Source organism: Drosophila hydei, unplaced genomic scaffold, assembly GCF_003285905.1.
Source record: "Drosophila hydei strain 15085-1641.00,03,60 unplaced genomic scaffold, DhydRS2 tig00000060-arrow-pilon, whole genome shotgun sequence".
NCBI classification, from domain to species: Eukaryota; Metazoa; Arthropoda; class Insecta; order Diptera; family Drosophilidae; genus Drosophila; species Drosophila hydei.
The window spans coordinates 1674349-1689148 of record NW_022045656.1 but is presented as its reverse complement, the minus strand read 5'-3'; the positions used below and the strand labels follow the sequence as shown (position 1 = coordinate 1689148).

The 14800-nt window shown below is 38.6% G+C and overlaps 1 protein-coding gene and 1 long non-coding RNA gene across 4 annotated transcripts in view; one reads left to right on the top strand and one right to left on the bottom strand.

The window, feature by feature from the left end:
- The window catches only part of LOC111592232 (zinc finger protein jing), a 183130-nt gene that overhangs the window by 11369 nt on the left and 156961 nt on the right, over positions 1–14800 (bottom strand). The window lies entirely within an intron of this gene.
- Positions 11870–12937, top strand: LOC111592200. 3 transcript variants are annotated; one of them, XR_002750929.2, is made up of 4 exons: positions 11870–12002; positions 12066–12233; positions 12294–12606; positions 12675–12937. It is a non-coding gene; the product is annotated as an uncharacterized LOC111592200 (long non-coding RNA). The 3 variants fall into 3 exon arrangements; XR_002750928.2 differs by having other exon boundaries at positions 12284–12606; positions 12662–12936; XR_002750927.2 differs by having other exon boundaries at positions 12284–12606; positions 12675–12934.

Below are 14800 nucleotides of genomic sequence, written 5' to 3'. Positions count from 1 at the left end.
CCTGTCCATGTGCATATTTGTTTACGCGTCAATTTCGATTTATGTGCGGCATAATTCTAGGCGTTATAAACTGTTTCTGACAACCTCTTTCGATTTGCAAGTCCCCTTCCCTCTTTCCCTCTCTTCCACTTATTTCGATTCCCCCTATCTCTTGTACATAGTCTATCTCTTTCACACATTCACGCTCAACAGGCCTGTTGTCAGCTACGGGCGCAGCTTTGGGGCCTGTCGTCTCGTATGTGAATGACTTATGGGTATACAAGTGTGAGTGTGTGTGTGTGTGTGAGTATGTGTGCTAGTGTATGTGTCCGTGCCTATTACTTAACATTTGATTTGGGTCTCTTTCATTTGCCTATGCTAATAAGCTGCAGCTAGGCGGGAAAACTGTTGCCCGATTTTCCATGAAATCAACTAAATTTGCATTTAATTAAATTACATTTAATTAACAACTAAGACACACTGCGGGTGAAAAACTAAAAATATTCTAAAATAAATGGGATACTGAAAACCAACTGGTTTAAAGCCGGCAAAATTGTTATAGAACAAGCTTTAACTGTTTAAAAACTAAATAAATAAATCGTTTGAAAACTCGAAATTTCTTTAAAAAAAGTTCTTTTAGAGATAATTAAAATTTAACCAAGTAAAGTCGACCACATAATGCTCATTCGTGGTCTAAGTCTTTGGAAGATATGTTTTTTAGACTTTTGCGATTTGCCACGCTCCCTATGGGCGTAGATATATCATCTATATATTTTTTGATGCGGATTGTACTCACCAATAGTGCTCAAAATATATCAGAATTTGTAGGAAACACTAAGCAAGCTCTGCCACGCCCCTAGTTGGCCTGAACATATAATTCTCATATGCCAAATCTTGATTCTAGCTCTAAAACTGTAGAAAATACAGTTTTAACCAATTTGACCTGCCCCGCAATGCTGTCAACGCGAGTATTTTTTTTCGAATTCCAATCTAATATCATTTGTGAGATCGGAATCTGACAAGGGTACGCACGAGTATCTAATGATAATTTATATATATTTAAGAGCGAGAATATAGTGTTCATAGAGAAGACTTCATCTGATTCTCACCTCACAAAGTGGAGTTAAATGTTCCTCTTTATAATATTTTTTATAGATTTGTTTCCTTCTCTGATATACATACAAATACCTTTCAGAATCTACTTATTAGTACTTCTGCCAATATCTATGGACTTTTGCTCCGTATGTGAACTATTATTATTATTTTTTTTTATTTCAATACTAGTTTTATGCTTTTAAGTCTTTTGTATTTAATTTCGATCTAGTATTTTATCTAGTATTTTAACTAGTACTTTATCTAGTATTTCATTTTCAATTTTCAATTTGTTCCCAAGAGATTTTTCTCAGTGAACTCTGAGGTGCACGACGCACGAACTGCGCATAGCTGACATCGTGTGTGGCAATAACAACAACAACAACAACACTACCACCACCAACAACAACAACAACACACACAGTTACATTATTTGAAAAACCCTTATCAATCGCAATTGCCTCATCGTTCTGCCTGCAGATGTCATTGCTGCAGTCGCCCTGCTGCTGCTGTCCTCGACTTCTTCTTCTCCAACAAATAGAAAATCCAAATAAGAAGCAGACAAATTTGGTATAAAAATAAAAATGCATTCGCCGCAGTTTCGCCGCGAGCAAACTCGAAATTAAAATCTTCAGTCAGTCAGCGAAACGCTGCAAAGGACAGTTGCGACTTGAGCCCAGATACATTTGTTACTTATTTATAGGAAAATCAGATAAAGCAAACACAACACAAAAGGACAAGGCAAATCTTTTATTTGACACAAGTTACTCAATCGTCATGGAATATAGGGTATATTGGTTTCCTGCAATGCCCCTGCGTTTGACTTTATGCGAGTAGATGACCACGATTAAAATCTCTTTTAGAAAATCCTCTTTAGAGGTGGCGATCGTGATTGGATTATGGAATAATAAAGATGAGTAAATAATAAAAGATATATATAATATATATATTTTAAATGTAATTGAATGTTCCACGAGTCATAAGCTGCTTTCTTTTACAGGTCAACTTTGAACTTCGTCTCGATTGGATTTTATTAGATTTGTATATATATTATATATTCATTCCATAATTATAAATAAATATAGTTTCAACTATTGACTACAGAAAACTATTCCATTCCTATATATACAGTAAAGTTCTCTCGATTCCAATTATTTCAAACACATTGTAAGACCCGAAAACTAGTTCAGATTCGCTTAGTTGAGCTGCCGTGCAATACGTGAAAGCTCTCGGGCTGACATCTGCTTTCGTCCATTTAGTACAATTTAAAAGCTCTCCGATTTCCATTCGCTTCAAACTCAAATTCAATGGAAAAAATGACCGTCGCTAGTTTTTAACAAATGTTGACAAGTGCATAGCAACTACTTTTCGCTGCACTTGTTCTTGTTTTTTTTAAAGCACTTTAACAGCTAAAGTTGACAAAAAAATGTCGCCCACTTTGAGGGGGAAGAGGCAACTACAAAAAAGAAGCAAAGAAACGGAAAACTTGAAACTAATTTCAAACTTTACACTTGGAGACTGGAAAAAAGCGCAGAGTGCAGCGCACAACAAACAAACTGCAAAAAATTGATTGCAGGACAGATCGACTAAATGACTGACTGACTGACTGACAGCTGGACAGCTGGATGACGCGTCGTCGGCGGCGAGCAATGTCAAAACAAATGTTACAACAAGTGAGCCATATGAGTGCGAGTGGGAGAGAGCTAGCATGCGAGACGCGTTGGCGGCACGTTTTTATGTTGAGAGCCGACGCCCGCCTGCCTGCAGCTGTGATTTAGTTGTTGTTGTTGTTGGCAGTATTTGTTCCCAGCAAATAAAGCACCGCTGACTGTACGCTCTCCTCGTGTCTCCCTCTCTTTGTGTGCTTACATCTATAGGCTGTGTGCGTGCATGTGTGTGTGTGTGCACATGTTGCCTGCGGTTAACAGGCGGCCTGTGTGTGTGTGAGTGTGTGACTGGTTAATGGAATAGTACATTGAAAATTGCCTTAATGCTCGTAGAAACAGCAACAATAACTACAATTATGCCCGCACGCAGCTTTAAGGTCCCTCTCTCTCTCTATCTTTCTTTCTCTCTTTCTCTCACCTTCATTTCTTTCTTAAGCTGAGTTAAATCGCTGAATGTTACAAATGAACGCAACTGTTGATTTTGCAGTTCGTTCTCTAATGAATGTCCGTCCATTGCTACTGGTGATAATCTTCTTCTCCCGCTCTCTCGCACACGCACACACATCCAGCTGCTACCTACTTCTAGTGACAGGCAAATTGTATGTGCAAACAGTGGACGAAGAAGAGGACCAAACTGCAGCTTCATTAGCGAGGGTTGCTCTTTGCATCCATACCCACACACACAGGCGCACATACGGACATGTGTGCCTGTGTGTGCTTGTGCACTAGACTTTTATTATTATTTTCTTTATTGTTTAGCGCGTTATAATTGGGGTGCTGAGGGGTCCCTGGCTAAGGACTTACAATGCATGCATTCGCCCGGAAGACCTAAATTCATTCTTTTAACTCAGCTATATCATCGGGTTGCAAGTGAAACTGACGCTCCACTGAAAGCCCAGCTGTGTCTGTGTGTGGGTGTGTGCACGGGATCAGCAGAGCTTAGCTGTTATCAAGTAAGGTAAATAGAAGGGCAGACAAAATCCAAAAAAAATATTATATACGTATGTATGTGTAGCACACAGTTATACGGCCTCTTCATAGACTTACAAATTAGAATATAAAACAAAATAAATGTTTTTATGTTTTTTTTTTTTAAAGTATTTTCACTAGACAACATAGAATAAATAGTAAGCCAATATTCTAAATAATTCCAGGGTATGTTCGACCGTAGAATAAGCACACATTTTAGATACGACTGCCATAAGAGCGGCCATTGGAAGTAATATGCAACACCTCAAGAACTCTTTACTTTTAAGGTTCTTTTGTTCCACAAACAACTTCGTGTGCGTCCAAACCATTCCCGTTGCTCGCTCTTCCTTCGCCTCTTCCTTTCGTCTCTTTCCGAGCTTTCCGTGTGCTTGTGTGTGCGTTTGTGTGTGTGTTTTGGTTTTGCATTAGGCTTTCGCTTTGATTGTGTTGGCTCTTTAACCAACGTTGCCAGAGCTTCTGGGCAGTTGCGGGACGTGGGGCGTCAAAAGTTTCAGCCGTCTGGCCACATTGTTCAGCATTTTACTCTTAGCACGCCTTGGGGCGCAATAAAATGTTTAATAAATTGCAAAGTGCGGCAACAAACTAAGTAAAAGGAAAAGCGAAAAGCAAAAAGTACAAGACAGAAAGAGATAGAGACGCGAGCTGGAAAGAGAGGGACGTATGGTGAGAGAGTCAACGACACATTGCGCACACATATTCTAATGAAGTTTAAGTGCAAAGCTTCGGCCTCCGTCACACATTTGGGCGGCTGCTGGCGGGGCGTGACTAGCTATTTAGCATGCGACGCACGTAAAATGTATTGAATAATTACATTGGGCGGCCTAACGGCATACGCAATGATGATGGGGCCGACAAGTGCCTGTAGCCGGACCTAGCTTAAAGGCTGGCCTGGCCTGGCCTGGCCCGCTCCCCCTCCCGTTCCTCTGTTCCTGTTCCTTCTGTCACTCTCTCTCACGCATCGTGCGACGGCTACGACCGCGCCCCCGCGCATAATGAGCGCCACTTTTGTAGCCGCAGGCTTTGAAAATTTGTGCGCCGCAGGAAGTTTTTTGTTGCGACCCAACTTTAAGATTGATGTATTCAAAAAAATCGAAATGCATTTCGTTCCGAAATTGAATTTCGCTGGAACACTGAGCCTCATCATCCAACATCATTATGAAGTCGAAGTCGAAGTCAAAGTCGACGTCGAAATCGAAATTCAATTCCAGGGCCGAAGTTGAGGGTGCGACGCATCTGTCCTCCGGGGGCCGATGGCCTCTAAGTAGTGCTAAAGTATCAATCAAAATGCGTGCGGCCATAATCATAAAATTACAATGAAATTTACGAATGCATCTACAGAACAACAAAAGCAACAACAACAAAATTGTAAGAAGAAGAAGGTACGAAACAGGCAGCAGCTGGCGGCGACTCTGAAGAGGCGTTCAACATGGGAAACGCTTACCGAAACCCAGAAAAAAATAAGAAAACAAAAGATGATTTATCATTGCTAGTGGGGCTTAGAGAGGCTCGAGGGGACAGCAACTGCAACTGGCCTGCAGCGCCTCACAAATTGGATGGCCCGCGGCCGAATATGTAGCCGAGCGAAGGTGTCGAGGTCGGAGCTGCTCAGCGAACTAATCAAAGAAAAGGTACCAAGTGGCTGTAAGTGCTTGGGTTATGGCAATTGCTAGCTTAAGCTGTTTATAATACGCAAACATTTCAAGCAAAATTAATAAGAATTTGTAACTACTCAAGCAGTTCTATGCGAACTATTCTTGAATGGCGAATCTACTTATGGAGCCTTAAACTAAATAAGATTTGTATTGCCTTTTAAATGTCACATATGTAATTCCAGTTGGAACTATAAGAATTTAGTGCAAATGTGTGAAATTGTTAAACAATTGATTAATGAAATGAAGCAACTCAATGAAGGAATGAAGAAGCATCTCTAACTTGTGGGAAGCAGATGCAGATCCACGCAGAGCTCGGAGTCTCTTGGGTTCTTCAAGAGCTTTCCAGGCTAAACAAGGCACAGCTGGAACGACTCCAAAAAGATATCACTCACTGGAGCTTCCAAATCATTGTGATTGAAAGCGCTAACTGCTCTAGCCGCTCAGCCCGCTTCTCTCATTATTATTATTATTATTTTTTTTTTTTTTTAATTTTTCTGTATTATTATATATCAGTTAAAAGTTCTCAAATTGAGAACAATTTTAAAAGATTCTAGAACAATAAAAAATATAATTTATTTATAATATATATATAATTTATAATTTATATATATATATATACATTTGAAGGCTATTCCATAGCTCAATTAGTTCTTTCAACTGAAGCGGCATCTCTGAAGTTGCGAGTTCAAATCCATTCGAATTTGTTCCCAAGTCAAGTTTATCAAAATTTGTCTTTTGACAGCTCTGGCAAATAAAGGCAGTTAAAGAGAGCGAGAGAGAGCTGGCATTTAGCACCTGTTCAGTAAAAATCGAGTAAATATTTAAATATTAATTTATTTAAATTCAATTTTGTAGCTGCATATGCAAAACCTATGAAAAGCCAGCCCGAAGCGAAAGCTCAAACACAAATCTAAATCGAAAAGCAAATGCTTTGCTCAACCAGCACAAATCCTGCATAATTTAATTGTCTTGTTGTCGGTGTTAGTTAGTCCCGTCTGTACCGGCGTCCCTCTGACTGGATTCTCTGTCTGCCTGCTGTCTTGTATCTGTTGTTGTTTTCATGCTGCTAGTAGCAACTTTTCATCCAAGTGCATCTGCCTCAGCATCAGCATCTGCATCTGAATTTGCCTCTGGATTTGCGTGTACTTTCTAGTAGTCCTGGCCCACGGCGTTGTTGCAACTTGTCTTTAATCCACATGCGACTGCCGTCTAACCCCCATCTGGCAGCAGAGACAGGTGTGAGCAGGTGTCTCAGATGCTGCTCACAGATTGGTTTAGTCCCACTGATACCCCGAGTCTGGTTTTGCAGTTTTGCGGTTCATGTTCATCGTTTGCCAACCACAATTACAGTGTTTACTTATAGTTTTATTGCTGGCTGTTGCCACGCCCCCTCCTCCCCCGCCTCCCCCTGCTGCTGCTTGTTTTTGTACATTTGGGTGTTGAGCTCACAACGGAATAGAGAGTTATTCCGTGTTTTGACTACTTTACTGGGTGAATATTAAAGCAGAGTTGAATTTAAAGTGCTGAAGTTGAACATGAAATGAACGTGGCAGGCGGAATTTCGAATGGAACGATGGAATGAAACAGTCTTTGCACAGTTTATCGTAGAGTCAAAAGAAAATGAATAAGAGTTCAAGTATTTTATAACTACTGCCTAGTTAAGTTTGGTTCGAACAATGGAAAGAAACACGCGGGAAAATTATTCACAGTTATAGTAGTAGATGTATGTGGGAAACGGAAAGGGAAAGTATTGTAGATCAGTTTTTCGGTTGGTCTGAAGTCATATTTCAACTAAGCTTAGCAAAAAGGAAGTGGAATAGTGAGAAGACTTAAGTGGAACACCATTTGTCGGAGAAACAAAATGGAATTGAAACAGTATTGCCATATAATTTAAGACTTGCGTGACAAAATGTGAACTGATCTGGTTCAACTTCATATAAATTTCAAGTGAGCAATGAGCAGAGAAAAAGAGAAGTGATCAAGGACAATTTCAAAAGGAATCAAAAAAGGTGAGCAAGAAGAAAAAGAAAAAATTAAAATATAATGAAAATGTCTAACAGCCAAAAGCTGCAAATGGGACATAGGAAATATGCAAAAGTCTCAGGGTCAGGCTGTTGGTCTAAAAAAAAGTAGGAACGAATCGGAAAAAGTTAAAAATTGAAATGGAATGAGTAGAAAAATGATGAAAATGAGAAAAGCCGCGCTGAGAAAGAAAAAGGTGGAGCTGTGGAAATGGAACAGTGCTTTAATGCAAAAGGTTTGCAACAAAGTGGAATGAAACACACATTTGGCAACTTAGTGCAAAGCCGACAGCACGCCGAGCCGAGCTGAGCCGAGCCGAGCTGAGCCAAGCCGCGCTGAGTCTGTTCTTGTAGCTTGCTTATGGAATTTATTTGTATTGAAATTTGTATTGAAATGCGCGCTATTTAAGGCATTCACAATTGAAGCCATCAGATTGAAAGATTTGAGAAAACTATACCGAAACATTGACGACCGTCTGGAGACATGATTGAGGGCGCATCTTAAGCCCTGCTCGAGCGCAGACAAATCCATTAACATTGGAGCGAATGTGGCACATTAAATGGTAATAAAGAAGAACATCAGAGCAGAACACTAGGAAAATGGTTATACAAGAATTTGAATTCACAATGACCCAAAATGTGCTGCACAGAGAGTTCTACGAAAATATCTCAAGTTCAAAATGGAACCAAGACACAGAAAAAAAAAAACTAAAAAATTGAGAACGAAACCTCAGAAACGAGCCAGGCGATGGCCACAGCTGATAAATTCATTAAATGCCTCAACAAAAACGAAGCAACGAACGGGCGTAACTGACTGAATAATACTCATTCAGAGCTCAACAACAACAGCTGAACAGGTTTGTCAGATAAGCCCAAGCACCTGTAGAGCAGATATACATGATATATACTAAAAGGCAAGCCACATCAGACTCTGTTCTAGGCCAGAGGTAGGAAACGAGCGAGGCACAGCGGGCACGAAACCAATATACTCGCTTTTCCCACATGTGAGCGTGCATACAAATACATATAAAATGTGAGGGATAGAAAAGACATGCACTGAAATTCAATACCTTTTTTTCCGAGGGTTGTTGTTCGTAGTTGCTATTATTGATGTTGCCTAGTGTCACTTTTGTTCGTTGTCGTTGTTGTTGCTGGGTCTCAGTGGAGAGCTCTTCTGCGTGCCTCTCTCTTTCTATATACTATACACGAATGTTATCGGGTAGTCGTACAAATGATTTTGATTTTGATTTCTGTTTCGTCCCTCGACCCCTCATTGAGAACTATAATCATTTCTCTCGCACGATACAATCAGAGTTTCCTAGAGATAGGCTGTGATGTGTGTGCGTGTGTGTGTGTGTGGAGTTTATTGTTACATTGTTCCGTTAATGCACAGCAACGGCTGCTGGGAGCCGGAACTATGACTGAATCCGAGCCGGTACCAAGGGGCAGTTACCAGCCACTAAAAGGGGCGTTACGAAGCGTGGACAAAGTTTGTGGCCAACTGTTTGCGGACTATGTTTGGCTTCTTTGACCAGAAATTAAAGCAAACAAAAATAGAGAAAAAAAAATAATAGAAATATTAGTAAAATAACAGTAAAAGACACAGGCACACAATCGCTGGAAGCTTGTGAATAAATTCAAAACACTTGAAATTTCATTTTGGAATATTAAATTCCCAAGAAAAGAAGCCAAGTGCACGGGCTGCCAGACAGCGCTCAGTGTGCAGGAGGTGGGCGTGGCCAAGGGTCGTGCGTGGCTGTGTGCAGAAGTCGCTTGCAGAACATTTACATATGAATGGCTGCTGGAAATCAAATGAAAAGCGACAAGCTGTAGCTCGAGCTGCAGCCACAGGCACCCAACACACACGCACAGATGACATGTGGCAGCCACACAGTGGCATCGACTACAGCTCTTAGATTGCCAGTGAAGTATTAATGGCAGAGCATTTGAATAACAATGTGGGCGTGGCCATGGTGCAGCTGCAAGTGGCGGCAAGAGTGCGCCGAAAATGTGAAAATGTGAAAATCTGAAAGCCTCAGTGGAAAGGCCAATTTGTGTTGCATTTGGTCAGGTGTCGCCTCGCATTGCCAATGAGCGGACAACTTTAGCTCCTACTTCCGATATCTCAGCTCCTTTCTCCTTTAGAAGCCTGAAGAATGCTCACATAAATCAGTGTCAGGAACTTCTATGGCAAATTTTCTGATTTTATTGTCAGTATTGTTAGCCACTCAGGGAATAATAAAGCTCTCAACTGTTGAGTCACAGAGCTCTTCTAGGAGGCTCCAAGCTGAATGGTTCTCAAAGTAGAACTTCAACTCCTTACAGTAGCTGAACGCAAAAATAGCTAAAAGAAGGTAAACTATGTAGATCCTAACTTGGAGTCAAAACTACTTCTATATAAAATCGAAAAATATTAATAATAATATATAATATTAATTATAATAAAAATCCAAATAGCTTTCGAGCCTGAACCTGATGGATAGCGTACAACAATTCTAAGCTCTATAAGACTATTATATATAAGACTAATTCCTATTTCCATATGATCATATTATAAATAAAAACTTGCAATTAAAAAGCTAACTTTATATATTTAGCGGACTAAAAGCTATTTGCTCTAGTTTGCAGCATTTTACATAGACAAAAAAAATATTAAAAAATTCTATTTATATATGTGAACTCTAAATATTTAGTTGGCAACACATTTTAGGGCATAAGGCTTTAAGTTATCTTGCAGCACGACGAAGCAGCAGCAGCTCATTTGAAAATAAAAATTGATGTCCTGATCGGATGAGATTATAAACAGTCGGCTGGTTAGTTCTTAAGCTGTTTACTCTTTTACTCTGTTAAGCGATCCTCGAGCCGCTCAATGGGGCAGTCATGTGGGGCAGGCTCTATGGAGCTGCTGCCACAAAGTTTGTCTGCGGATTGTGCGCATGCACTTAATTCCCACTGGATGTCTGTTATTAGTGTCTCTGCTGTCTGGCCGATCTCGCGGAACTCAACATTCAACATTCAACATTCAACGTTCAACGTTCAACGTTCAACACTCCCTCAACGCAAAGGTTGCGGCTGTTGTTAATTTCTTGGAACATTCGCTCGGTCGTTCCACTATGCATAATCAGCATTAAAGAAAACAAAAATTCAACAGAATTTCGCCAAGCGAAGAATTCGTTTAAGGCTAAGATTAAAAAGAAAACAAAAACAAAAAAGATCAGAAAAAAGGAAGAGAAAACATATTTTAAAGGCCACATTCAAAAAGATGCAAACGTCATTTGGCTTACGTTTCATAATGGTCGTAACTGAATACGTGAATATGGGCTTAGAGCCCGAGCGATAGCTATTCAGATTCACGGCTAATTAAGATCTTATGTCTGGAAGCGATCTATGTTCAGCTATAGTAATAACATATATACAATAGATCTGAAAGGAAAATATATACTGTGTGTGAGTACATGAAGCGCTTTTCTGATAGCTAAGACTAAAGCCATCACACCTAAGCAGAGCAGGTATGTGATCTTCAGGTCTAACAGATTACGAATGCACTGTATAATAATTTATAGCAAATTAATTATTTAAAATATAATGCACTTAGCTGATATTATATTAGGAATATTCTTGATCTAGCAATAATATTGTAATGAGAATATTCTTGATTAGAATTAAAAGTAGAACTGATCTAGTAATGGGTTAGGCTTAATCTAGTAAGAAAGCACTAGTCGGAGCTGTCCAACTAGGAGATATACAAAAGGCCGTTTTACACTTTTAACTTACAATTTTTTTTTGATATTTTTTGATATTTTTTGATATTTTTTGATATTTTTCATAGCCTGTATCTAGCATAAAAAAGAAGAAAACTCGATGGGAGGTCACCAGGACTCGAACCAACTTTTCCCTCAATGAAATTTTGAACATATGATCTATGAACATATGATCTTATTGAGCTCTTTATAAATTGGCTTTATATTAAACTAAATATATGGATTGATCTCATTGCAGCTCAAGCCATCCGGTTATGTAATATTATTGTTGAAAAATTTATTTATTGTCTAGTATAAGACAGCTTGCAAATAAAAACAGCAAAATTAAAAAAAAAAAAATATTAAACTAAATTTCAATTCAATGAATTTAGTAAAGTTTGGCGCCAATTTTCTAAACTACGCAAAAGTCAATAGTGTCTAAAATGTACATGAAACTACAAGCAACATTTAGATCTGGCATCAAAGACTTACGAGACATAATTCAGTAACTGATCGATAACATTAGAATGGGAGCAGTTATCGCTTATTATTATTGAAATGAAATTTCAGTTTCTAGCTGTTACAGGTGCTATGATCGACGCCTTCGACGACTCAGCTCTTTGTTCTCAACTAGAACGTGCTCTGTCACGCCTTCTGTTCTGCCTGCTGCACATATGTTAACGAAACCAATATACCCCGATTTTCCATTCTCAATCGGTTCAGGATATACGAAATCTAACAGACTTTAACTAAATCTGAACGTAGTAGTAGTATTCATCAAAATTTTTGTTTCAAATTCTTTCTTTTCTTTAGCAATGCTTTCATTTTATACCTTTGCACTATTTATTTTTTACCCATTAGGTAAGAAAACGATGAGTTGATGTCTTTATTTCGATCGCACCTAATTGAAGTATCTTTTGGCAGTTGTTGAAGGCCAGTGTTATAGTTGCGACAGCTTTTGGAATTTTGAATGTCAGCCGCGTGTGCAGGGCTTTCACTGTGATCCTAATACAATAGTTGAGACTCACTCTCCTGACGCGAATCAACTTCCAACGGTATACGATTCCTGCACGATTCAAAATCTTGAGATAAGTGAGTAGTTTCCGTCCGAGACCGTTTCACCTAAAACTCTCTTTCTATAGAGGAACTTAGGGATTTCTGTTGCGTTTTTTCACCAACAATTGGCTGCAATGTAGTACTGAATCCCATATCATATGCGAATTACCCGAGCTCCTACTGTCCGGATTGCTATATCAGATGTAATTGTACGGAAGGTGCCACCTCAATGTCACAGTCATGGCACTGGGGTAAACTGTGCATTATGCTCAGTCTGATTAACCAGATCTTAGGTGTAAGCTCCAGGGTTGTCTAATAGAAATCTCATATGGTCATATGTCTACGCCAGGAACCGTAATATCAAAGGCAGATAACTTTTTCTGAGCGAACCTGATTCTCCGAGATGTGGGTGCGTATGATCATATAACTACAACTATATATTCCTGCATGTCTTTCTAAAACAGAGATTTATTTCAGACTATATTCAAGTCTTGGGCTGAATCCATATGTGTATCCACAGTGAAGTCCACTTAAATAATGTCAGAGTTGTAAGATATTCTGTAGATGCAACAGCGCGGCAATGTTGCTAGGGCCACAGCCGTGGCTTTAAGCTTGCCTCGCCTGTCGATTTATTTTACTTTCGCTTTTTCAGAAACTTAAATAAGCAATCTATTTTACTCAGATATGACATGTATGAAATGTATGTGGCTTAAAGGCTTGACAAATAAATAGATTAAATTATAAATCAGATTAAGCATAAAATTATGAAAATGAGAAGACTTTTTTAAAGTAGCATATTATGATCGAGAAATTCGATAAGAATTGTGTTAAAATATGAAGAGTGCGTTCTGGGAGAGTGCCCAACTAGTAGATACCGCGAGCCTTGCTCTTAGCTTGCTGCCCTATGTTCTGTGTGTTGTGCTATGGAAATTAAGTTCATGAATAGTTTCAGTATATTTTTGATATCTAAATCAACATTTTAAGTCCATATTATAAATTGACCATCTCTGGGTATGTCAACTAATATCTATTTTTAGCAAAATTAGACAGAGAGACATAGTATTTTATAAGTAGCTCATAGCAAATCTCTTTTACTGTATGAGGGGAGATTTGTTAAGGTATATTAATTGAGCATAAGATCTTGGCTTTTCTCTGAAAAGTATCCCATAGGCTCATCTAGGAAAATAAATTTATCTCTCATAATGGGTATTTTATATTCTGCGTGCCATATTCCATTTCTTCTTAGTTCAGGGCCATTTGAATATGCAAGCTTTTTGCTGTGGGACGACGTGGGAATTGGAACGAAATGAAATTGACTAAGTAGCTGCCAATATAAATGAAATGAAACAATAAGCGAAAATAGCTAAACAAGTCGATTCGATGCTTGCTTGTATGCATGTGTGTGTGTGTACATGAATGCATGTGTGTGTGTGTTTAAAGAGGAATATGAATACGCAAAAGGCAAATGAAAAGTAGAGTCAAAAACAAAGGCAAAACGTGTCGTAGGCGTTGCCACTTATATTCGATGTATGTGTGTGCTTGTGTCTGTGTGTTTGTGTGAACTACATTTCATTTCGCTCGCTTGTTTATTATGATTTGTGTTTGTTCGTGTATTAGTGTTTGTATTTATAGTTGTTTGTGTGTTCTGCTATTTGTTTATGCTCCGTTCGTGTTGTCTGTGGTCAGTTTTCAGCTCTATTGTCGCGGAAATGTCGCGACGCCGTACGACGACGCAACGCAATGCTTCGCATTGTTTACGTTTGTATGCGAGTGTGTGTGCGTGCGTGAGTCCGTGCTTGTGTGTGTAACACGAAGAAGACGTCGTGAAGCAATTGCTTATCGCTGAGCGCATTCGAAATTTTAAAAGATCTGGCAATGCGAATAAGTGTTACAGATTGGGGGAATGCAAGTGTTGTGCTGTAATGCTAAGTTGGCTTGCAATTTCATAGATTTATTTAAATCTACAATTATTTAGTTTATTAGTTTAAAGAAAAAACACTATAAATTATAACTAGGAAAATTGATTTATCTGTTTCTTTTACTTTTTTTTAATGTTACAGTTAATACCAAATGAAAGCTTTTGTACAACAATTATATCCATCTGCTAATATGTCAAATATAAACTATGTTCGCCTCCAAATTAGTTAAAGTAGAATAGAGTTTTTTATTATATGAACTTAATATTCATATATATTCAAAATATATATTTAATATATATATATATTTAAAATTCATCTTAAACTTTTTGAACGAATCAGACTTCAATCTCTAGCCCAGCATAACTGCAGTAAAACCTATCAAATTTATGTCCAACTTTTTATTTACACTGATTATTATGTTTCTGGCATGCTTTATTGCTTTAGAGTATTCGATATCCACAGTCGATGCCTATCGAATTGCACCGTTGTCAGCTATTATCACGTTTTACCTATCAAATGGCTTCTCGAATTCTCAAATTCTGAAATTTGTATTTCAAGTGGAAGAACTTTTAATTGATGGCAAACTTTGAACAGTCTCCGACTACTCGGTCGCCTCTTTAATAAACTGCAGTCAGCCCATTTAGACAATTTGCTAAAGATAGTTTTCAATGCAAATTCCCGCTA